The sequence below is a fragment of the Octodon degus genome, unplaced genomic scaffold (genome assembly GCF_000260255.1).
Source record: "Octodon degus isolate 3935 unplaced genomic scaffold, OctDeg1.0 scaffold00065, whole genome shotgun sequence".
Classification (NCBI taxonomy): Eukaryota; Metazoa; Chordata; class Mammalia; order Rodentia; family Octodontidae; genus Octodon; species Octodon degus.
In genome coordinates, this window is record NW_004524641.1 from 9,242,715 (window position 1) to 9,252,152 (window position 9,438).

At 34.2% G+C, this 9,438-nt stretch overlaps 2 protein-coding genes across 2 annotated transcripts in view; both read left to right on the forward strand.

The window, feature by feature from the left end:
- Positions 1-4,450, forward strand: part of LOC111817646 (serine/threonine-protein kinase tousled-like 1) — a 93,574-nt gene extending 89,124 nt beyond the window's left edge. The window contains exon 5 of the mRNA XM_023719173.1: positions 4,375-4,450. The gene's annotated coding sequence lies outside the window, so the exon portion shown is untranslated. The remainder of the gene's footprint in view (positions 1-4,374) is intronic.
- LOC101592694 (serine/threonine-protein kinase tousled-like 1) overlaps positions 1-9,438 on the forward strand; it is a 68,040-nt gene that overhangs the window by 1,521 nt on the left and 57,081 nt on the right. The gene's annotated exons all lie outside the window — the stretch shown is intronic.

The following is a 9,438-nucleotide window of genomic DNA, read 5'->3' on the forward strand; positions in this document are numbered from 1 at the left end:
TTTTTTTTTTTTTTTTTGCGGAATCAGGGATTTAACTCAGGTCCTTGTGCTTGCCAGGCAAGCACTTATTCTACTGAGCCATCTCCTCGGCCTCTTCTTCCTTTCTTTATCACTCTTTTTAATAACTTGTGGGACACAACCTCTTCTCCCATAAGGCATATCTGGAATACATTTTGAAAATTTGAAGGTATTGTACATTTTTTTGTCAGTGATGAGCCTCTTTAGAGACTAAATGTTTTTATGTTTTATGTTTTATGCATATTTCTACCCCAAATCTAAAATTTCCTAGTAGTCCATATACAAGTGAGTGACTCTGGAGAATTTGTACTAAGAAGCTTCATTGAGGGTTTTCATTTCACTTAATATAGATACTGATCATATTATTTAAATCTCAAACCAGAATATATTAGATGCACATTTGCCTAAGGGTTGGTTATGCAGGTTTAATGGTATGCAGTCTTATAGTCAAGCGGGATCTTTTTTTTTTTTCAAGTGGGATCTTAATATAAAAGTGTTACCCGTTTTTCAAGTCCTACAAATTTGTAAATGGTTATGACAGAAGTTACTAATCTTTTTCATATGATACGTAATTGAAATTTGAAAACATAAAAGTGTAGGTATTTGGAGTGGTAGGGTAGCTCAAAGGGGAAGGGAAGGGAGGGAAAGAGAAAGGGGGGGAGGGGAGGGGAGGATAGGTTTATGCACTAAGGGAATTGAGTGTGTAATGACATTAAGTGCCCAGATGCTGTGTTCTAAATATATTTTTAATTTAATTTCACAATCCTATTATGCCTGTATTAACACATTTCACTCTGGTAGAAAATTACAAGAATTATAGTAAGTCGTGTATCCAGAGTTCGATTCATTGTCTTTTTTTCTTCAGAGGCTCAAGGACATTTTTTTCACTGATGGAACCACTCTGTTTATGAAGTGAGAACAAAATGATAGGTTAACATTAGGAAGTATATTATGATGTAAATGAAAAAGATTAAGGTTTATGGGAGGCTCAGAAGTTCTGCATATCATGGACACATTTGCTTTATAGGCTGTTTATATCATTCCTATTTTTTCTTTTACTTTGTATGGTTTTTAAATTTTAAAAACTTATCTATTTTCAACTTCTTATATATTAGGGTCTTAAAGTTAATTTTGCTCTTAATCACATTTTTTTCTTCTCCTTTCCTTAAACTTTCCTGTCATCACAATGCATATGTTTGGTTTTTAGGATTTTTTTTTTGTTTTATAGCACCAGGGATCAAACTCAGGACCTTGTCCTTGTCAGGCAAGCACGCATTCCACTGAGCTATCTCTCCGGCCCTGGTTGTCAATTTTGTTTTTAAATGCAGTGACTTTTTTTTCCGAAGGGTTGTTGCACTTCCCTAACTCTTAAGATGTTTTTCCTCAGAGGAAAAAATGGTACTAAGTGTGTATATGTCTTTAGAAAACAACCTCAAGTATTGAAGTATTTAATAATACTATCCCAAATAAGTTGAGAGTTTGTATATGTACTCTTCCCATCCAACCCTCTGCTGGAAATAAAGCCAGGGTGTTAGCATTTAATGTTACTGAGCTTTATAGTAAAGAAATTTTTGTTTATCTGAGTTGTATTTGTACCCTGCCTCAGCCACATTTGAAATGTAGCCTTTTCAACATATCATTGAACTAGTGTTTCTTGAAATATACTTTAGAAAGTTATATCAAACTATCTACTGCATTACACTTGTTTTAATTTTCTAACCAAAAAATACTGTTTCTAGTATAATTGTTTCAGAGTTATAATAGTTTGTGATTTTTTTGTTGTTCAAAAGTAGTCAAGACTTAAGATGGCATTCAGATATCATCCTACTATATTTAAAAATTGTTATAACATTATGTATAATTATTTTCTTGGTCTTAAATTACATGTTTTTATATAGATTAAATTAATACTATAAATAACATTACTTTGTTTTTAAATAGTCTTAGAGTTTTTAATGAAAATGTTAACTTAGAATTTTTAATTTGGTAATATTTTTGTTTGTTGGTCAATAGAAGATGGTTTACTGTTTGAGTTTGCTGGTTTTGACAGTGAACTAAGCTGAAAATATATCTACCCTAAATTATTGGCACCTCAGTTCGCCTCCCAAGTAGATTGATAGGTTGGTTTTCCTTAAAACTTCTGGTTAATGAAACGAAAATATATAGGTAATTTATTGGACATAGGGAATTTCAAACAATAACATTTTTAAATGTCTTTGTATAGCTGATCCAGTTAATTAGCTTTTGATGTAGGATGTATAAAATGTCAAGTTAAAAAACCTTCAAAAACACGTAGGTCCAAGATTACACCTACATTTGACTTGAATCCTGTTCATGCCACCTTAGCAGTGAAAACATTGAGTACATTATTTAATAATTATTCATATATTTATCCAGTAAAACCTGTGTAAGTACAAGGCATAAGGACGAGATGCAGAAAAGATACAGTGCTTATCTTTTTTAGAATTCACTGATAGTAACATCTAGTACAACTTCCTTGACAGTGGTATCTTGTTGACACCAAGCTGATACTTGGAGGAACAATATATGCTCAGTAAGATTTAGAATTAATGCTAATTAATCATAGGACTACTCAATGTCTTACAGTACTTTAAGCTGTCTGATATGAGTCATTCAGGAATGAAATTAGATTCTAATAAAGTTAGGAACTGTTGTGGTACCAGAGATACTTACAGGCTTTTCAGTTTTGGGAGTCTAGAGCCATTGACTTACATGTTTATTGTTGTCTTAGTTTCTATAAGCAGAACAATTTGCCAGGCCCTACCAAAATGACTTGTCATATTAGCCTAATGAAAATACTTGCTATCTGTTTAAAGAAGAAATGTTCAAATTGAAGCAGAGATACTATTAGAAGAGGGGTTTGTAAACTTTTCTCTAAAGAGGTACATATTTCGGGGCTGGCCAGATAGCTCAGCAGATTAAAGTGCCTGCTTAGGCAGATGTGAGGACCAGGATTCGATACCCAGCATGCTATGCTGACCCCACTCCCAGGGCTCACTGAGACAGCAATTAGACTGGGTGTGGTGGCGTGCACCTGTAATCCCAGTGCTTGGGAGACTGAAAACAGGAGGATCACTACAAGTCTGATCTATATAGTGAGGCCCTATAGACCATGTACTAAAACCAAAAATAAATAATAAAGAGGTACATACTTCAAATTATATGGACCGTCCTATCTTTGTTGCAGCTATTTAACTCTACTGTTGTAACAGCAGCTACAGGTAATATTTATATAAATGGAGTAACTTAATAAACTTTATTATGGAAAATGAAGTTTGGACTTAAAATTTTCACATAACAGAAGTTCACAAAATGTTCTTCTTGATTTGAAAGTTTTAAAAATTCAGTCACTTCCTGCCCCTTCCCCCTGGGGCACGCTGAGATGGGGATTGAGACTGGGTGTGATGGCGCACGCCTGTAATCCCAACTCTTGGGAAGCTATAAACAAGCAGATCATTATGAGTCCAATCTAGTAGTGAGACCCTGAATACCCTGTAGACCCTTCCCTAAAAATAAAGTAAAATAAAATAGAAAAGAAAAAAAAAAGAAAAATTCAGTCACTTGAAAGTATAAAAATTATGCTTAAATTATAAACTGTTGTTGTCCTATAAGCCATATTCAGTCTATGCTGAATTCTACCCCACCCCCACCCCCACCCCCCGGAACTGGGGATTGAACACAGACTCTTGCGCTTGCCAGGGAAGTGTTTATTCCACTGAGCCATCTCCCTGGCCCACTGAATTCTGATTTAGGATGTAATCTTAGAATTTACTATAATTGTGTTGGGTAATAATTGCCTTGCTTTTAGGTAAATGGTCCTTTTTAGTAGGGATTGAATGTCAGGCCTCCTACTTTTATGCAGCTTTCTTTTATAAGTATGTGCAAGTACTAGACAACTAGTAGGTGATTTTTCCCCCCTTCCTTTCTGGGTAAGACTTTGATAGGCACCTTACAAGTTTTAATTACTTTCAAATTTTTGCTCCACCGTCAAAGTTCTCTAACTGTGTATTTCAGGTAACACATACAAGGTCTTCTATACTTGAAAGTTAAAAAATTTATGGAATAGAAGTTTTATCTTTTAGGGGCCAGGGAGATGGCTCAGTAGGTTAAGTGCTTCCCTGGCAAGCACAAGGGCCTGAGTTCAATCCCTGGTTCTGGGAAAAAAAAAAAAAAAAAAAGTTTTATCTTTTAAATAAATTGTCAAGAACATTTGTATCCCACAAGTACAAGTGAAGGTTTTATTTGGCCTTGCAAATAGAAGTGATTTCTATATTGACAGAAATAATTTTATATGCTAAAACTATAATTTAAAATATGTCAACTTATTTTTTGTAGACACCAGAGAAGAAACAATCAGAATCATCCAGGGGAAGAAAGAGAAAAGCAGAAAACCAGAACGAAAGTAGTCAGGGTAAGCAAAGCACTATCTTCCTTCTAAGCCCAGTTGGCATTTATAATTAATTATTCTAATTTTTAACCCATTAATATTCTAGCTGTTAAATACTTTCTGTGTGAATTGCATGACTTTTATAGCTTCTGTAGTTGCAATAGATTGAGTATACTTTGCATAAGAAATAATGAAACTGCAATCTTTCTGTAGCATTATCTTTTTACCTTTCATTATGATACTGAAATGGCTTCTTATTTCTAAATAAAAGCTTTAAATCTTATTTTAAAACAAGTGCCAGCCAGGCACCTATACAAGTGCAGTGGGGCATACCTGTAATCCCAGCTGCATAGGAGGCTAAGGTCAGAAGATCATATATAATCCCAGTATTTAGGAGATTGAGGCAGGTGGCTTGTCTTGAGTACAAGGCCAGCCTGGGCAACATAGTGAGCTCAAGGTCAGCCTAAACTACATAGGGAAACCTTATCTTAAAACAAGCAAACAAAAGAACTACAAGTACCCACACTTACTCTTCATATGTATGTATGTACATATGTATGTATATATGTATATATTTACACTGCACATGAAAGTAAGCTGAGTTGGTGTTGGTGGTGGTACACACCCATAATCCCAGCTTTCTGGAGACTGAGGAAGGAGGATCACCATGAGTTCCAAGTTAGCCTGAGCTACATAACAGGACTCTGTTTCAAACAAAACTGCAGTGACTAAAGACTTCAATTTCAGCATCTTTTTCTCTTCATACCTGTTTTTCATTATTTCTTTCATACTGATCTTTTGTGGTAGGAACTAAGAAAATTATTTCACTAGGCTACAGAATTCTTGTAAGGGAGAGTAAAAACTATTATCACCTAACTTGGGCCTTCAAACTTGAGTAGAAATTAAAACCTTAAATCATGCATAATAATGATTTTAAATATAACATTACACGTTTTGTAGCCAATATCCATAAGGTCTAACATGGTTAATCAATTTATATGTGACTCTGGAATCAAGGAATATATTTGCAGCAACTGTATCTGTTAAAGGGGTTAAGGGCCTCTTTTCTGTGTTCTAAACATTGTACCTTACTTTACAATGAGCTGTTTTTACCTTGGCATATTTTCCTCAGGTTGTGGTTAGTGGACTTGTAACTTTACTTGTTATAAATATACATTAATTACAATTACTTCAATAGCAGCTTTTTAAAAACTCAAAAGCATGCTTCCAAATAGAATGGTACTTCTGTGTTGATTGAGGCAATGTATCTATCTTTTAAAACTCATAGAGTTTTTTCTTCATCTGTGATCTGCCATCCACAGAACTGATTTTTCTTCAGGTTTTAGGATGGTTACCTAAACTGAATTTGCTTTTTTGTACTTAGGTGCTTTACTTTTTGTCGTTTGTGTTTTGGTTTTGCTCAGTTGGTCTATCAGTCTTTTCCTTTCCCCTTCCCTTTTGCCTGCCTGCCTGCCTTCCTTTATTCTTCCTTTCTTCCTTCTTTTCTTCCTTCCTTTTTCTTTTCTTCCTTACTTGGATGACATCTGCTTTACTTAGGCTGATCTTGAACTTCTGACCCTCTGTCCTAAGCTGCCTCCTCCTGTGTACTGGGATTATAAGTGTGCACCCCTACACCTGGCATTTGATCTTGGTTACCTGCCTTGTTCCTTCTTTGGAGTGAAAGTCTTCAAAAACAGAGCAAAGCTCCCCTGTCATCTGACTGATTAGATTACTTGTTTACCGTTCCAAAACCTCTAACTGTCCAACAAAAGGAGTATTGCTAGGAAAATCAAGCCCACTTTAGAAATTGAAAATGAACTGGAGTGTTCCCTTTAAAATTATGTGTTGTGTAGGAAAGAGGTGATATCTGGACTTACATAGGAGCTCATGAAATTATTTGTGCTATGTAGGCAGAGGTATATAATGGGATAAAATTAGGGTCCCATTGTGGGGAAAAGAATTTGGGAAAAAGTTTCTAGGAAGGCAAACAAAAACACCTATGTTTTCCTTAATAGATAGTACCTTTGGGCCAGCTAGAAAGCCCAGCGTACTAAAGCACCTACTTAGGCAGGCACAGAGACCAGGGTTCAATTCCTTGGCCTTTGGTGCCAGCCTCGCCCCCGGGGCTCACTGAGATGGGGAATGAGACTGGATGTGATGGCGTGTTCTTGTAATCCCAGCAGTTGGAGGCTGAAAACGGAGGATCACTACAAGCCCGATCTGTGCATTGAGACCCTGTGGACCAAAAAAACTGGTGTGGAAGGAGAAAAAATGAGTCCAAAAGCAGAATCAAACAAACAACAAAAAATAGTACCTTTTCAGGCGCTTCAGGGTAGTTATTATAGACAGGAAGTTCATTTTGTATAAAACCCCATTTTATATCTAGACTATAAATTTATACAAACCTGTTCAGAATTTCTAATAGCATTTATAATCTAAGTATTTGGGTTTTTTAAAAAAATTCTTTGTCTTATTTCAAGGAAAAAAATGTAAATTTGTTAAATTTTAAAATATATTGTTCATCTTCATAATGCTTGGCACATAGTAACCGCTTAAGAATTATTTGTTGACTAAAATAAATGAATACGTGAATATAAGTCAGTATTGAATTAGTAGATATATAGATATATATATATATATGTAGATATATATATATGTTTATCTTACACAAAGCCTTTTGCTCTATAATACTAGCTTTTTTCTCTGTGGTGACTTGAAGAGTCCTATTTTATGTACTATAGTTCCAAGAAAAGATGGATGCATAACCCCCCATAAAACTTTTTTAAACACTATTTTTCTTAAGAAATTCTTAATTTAGTGTTATAGTCAGTGATAAACACTCTATTTGAGAACAAAACATTTAAAGATGAGTGTGATTGATAATAACCTAGTTTACTTCATCATTATGATCATAAAAGTAAACCATAAAATCCAGTTTATTGAAACATATGAATTTGGAACTGCTTTTCAGCAATTCAAATACATTTTTAAAAATAACATTGATAGTAAAGTGTGCTGTCTGTTTGATAGGGATTAAATTTTTGTTAATGTTAATTAAATTTTTTAAATTTTTATTTACCAAGCATGAATTAAATTGTCATTGATGCAGTTGCCACTTGTCTTTTCTTTTTGGTGAATAGACAATAAGCCATATTAATGTTTTCAAAACAGGCATCCCTGTGCAAGGGATGTGTCTCAGTGGTAGAACATGTCCTTAGCTTGGGCAGGGTCCTGGGTTCTACCCCCAGTATGTTAAAGCAACAGCAGAGTCCAGAAGATCCTCTAAGGTCATTGATTATCAGATTTTTACAGTAATGGGACTTTTTAAATTGTCAAGTTTTTATTGAAATGTCATTTGATTTTTTAATCTGCTATTCTAAGAACTTTAAGTTTTTGATCCTCTTCACTACATAACTAAAATACCATGCTTTTTATGTACATTAAGAAAAGTAACACTTTTTTTTGGTAGATAATGATGACTGAATTTAAATCCATAAAAATTATTTACTTTTATATTTTAGGAAAAAGTATTGGGGGACGTGGCCACAAAATTAGCGACTATTTTGAAGTAAGTTCATTGAGGATTATTTCCAGTTCTAATTCAGTATAATTCTGTGAGCTGAAAATAACTTGAACCATAAGATCAACTCTTAGCAGAGCTTTAGTACAATGTGATACTCTGTCTTCTTAAGCACAGTAAAATTTACTTTTAAGCCAGGAATGGTGGCACATGCCCATAATCTTAGCAAAGGCAGAAGAATTGCCATGAGACTGAGACCATCGTGGGCCAGTGAGTTCAAAGTCAGACATATATAGCAAGATACTGTCTCAAAAGAACAATAGCAAAATACTTTTACATTGGCATGACATCATAATTTTGAAAATACTTTCTTAAATACTTATAACAACACATAGGATAGGCAAAGTAGATATTAGTGTTTTTGTTTTACATGTGGGGAAAGTGAGAACCAGGACTACAGAGCACCCTATTTAAAGGCAAATTCTAAATGGAAGAAGAATAGAACTAATGTCAACATTGGCTCTTATGGATAGAAATTAAATAATTGATAGAGACATGAATCTTAGAGTTCTCTGAAAACAGTAAATATGTAGATTCTTAGACACAATTTAGAATGTTTGCTTCTACATAGAAACACTTTGGGCTACCAATTTTACATTAGAAAACAACATGATTATTAAAACAAATACAGTATTCAGTTGAAGAAAAATTACATTTATTTGACAATGAGATAACTGGCTGAGTAGGAAATTGGCTGAATATGAAAATAAAATTTTAATTTTCTATTGCTTTGAGTTTATAAATTCTCAGCAAAATATTTTGCTGACCATAAATTTACCTAATACCATTTAGTTGAAGTCAGTCACTCAGTGTTAATATCAAGAACCTTTGCTTAACGTAGGATCATTTCAGTTAAACAGATGTCTCTTGGATGCCCACTGTATGCTGGGCATTATGCTAGACCTACACTATGGATAAAATAAATGAGATAAAATTCTTAGGTTACTGTAAGTTGATTAGTGATCACACTAAGAATCTTCATTTCTGTATTCATGTCACAGTTAAATGAGTAAACAAAAAACCAGACAGTAAACTATATTCCTAGAAGAAGCTAGTATCAGCAGATTGTGTTGTTTTGCTGTCCTATCCAGAAGCATGGAATAGAGAAAAAAAAAATAGCTTTGGACCAAGTTAGCGGACTTTTCATCATACAAGAAAGAACTGAAAAGGTTTTTTGTGTTATTAAAAGGAAAGGACTTGTCCTATGTAATTTTTCTATGTAATGGCATGAATATTTGGATATTTTCAGAGTTTAAGAATAGTGATTCTTAAAGTAGTTGGTTATATTGACTAAAATATTCATGTAAACATCTTAAAATTTTATGGGATTAAGAACTGTACTGGGGCTGGAGAGATGGCTCAGTGGTCTAAAGCACCTACTTGAAACAAGCTTGGCAAAGCACAGGGACCGCGGTTCGATCCCCAGCACCAC